Genomic DNA, 1,083 nt, shown 5'->3' with positions numbered 1-1,083 from the left:
AATTATCTTTTCAGAAGAAATTTGGATCAAACTCAAGTGTCATAGTCTTCCTTGACTGTATCATTGAATCAAATTGGCTATGAAAAAGTAATCTTTTCTTTAGAAAATTGTTCCTTCACTCCCTTAGAGGCTTACATATACTGCCTGGAAAGGGTTGCCCGTGTGAATGATGATAAAATGAACTTCCCCTGTAATCCCAGCACTTTGGGAGGCTTACGTGCGTAGATCACCTGAGGTCAGGAGTTCGAGACCAGCCTGACCAAAATGGAGAAACCCCGTCTCTACTAAAAGTACAAAAATTAGCCAGGCACGATGGCACATGCCTGTAATCCCAGCTACTTGGGAGGCTGAGGCAGGAGAACTGCATGAGCCTGGCAGGCGGAGGTTGCTGTGAGCTGATATCATGCCATTGCACTCCAGCCTGGACAACAAGAGCCAAACTCTGTCTCAAAAAAAGAAGAACTTCTCACAGGAAGTTGAGAGTGCTGAGGCACTTACCACCTCCGCCCAAGGACTAGATTCCCCTCTCCTTTGGGACAGTTTAATTCAGGTTTCTTGGCTGTATTGGATATGCTTGTTATTTGCCTATGTCCGTAGTCCCTTCTACATATTCTGCTTCACCCATGAACCCTGGAAATGTCAGTTGCCAGTCCTGTACACCTTCTGGTTATGGCTGATTGGACCACTGATTGACACTCAACTCATTCATTGGCTGGTCAGTGACCAATCAGATTCTCACTTGAGAATTGAGTTACAGTGGAAGACGTCAGTGGAAGGTGTAGGGCAGGGGCTGGAGTGTCAGGTTTTGGCCTTCGGAATATTGAGAATGCAGAGAAGCCAGTCTGCACATAGAAGCAGCAAAATAGGGAAGGCCTCTGGGACAGAAGAGACCAGAGGCCTTGTGGTAACAGAGTGATGTTGGGAGCAGCGGCCTTGGTTTTTTGTTTTTGTTTTTGTTTTTTTTTTTGACGGAGTCTCCATCTGTTGCCCAGGCTTGAGTGCAGTGGTGCGATCTCGGCTCACTGCAGCCTCCCCTCCTGGGTTCAAGCGATTCTCCTGTGCCAGCATCTTGAGTAGCTGGGA

Source organism: Mandrillus leucophaeus, unplaced genomic scaffold, assembly GCF_000951045.1.
Source record: "Mandrillus leucophaeus isolate KB7577 unplaced genomic scaffold, Mleu.le_1.0 Scaffold75, whole genome shotgun sequence".
Taxonomy (NCBI): domain Eukaryota; kingdom Metazoa; phylum Chordata; class Mammalia; order Primates; family Cercopithecidae; genus Mandrillus; species Mandrillus leucophaeus.
The sequence above is the reverse complement of the archived record's forward strand: the minus strand, read 5'-3'. Positions refer to the sequence as shown.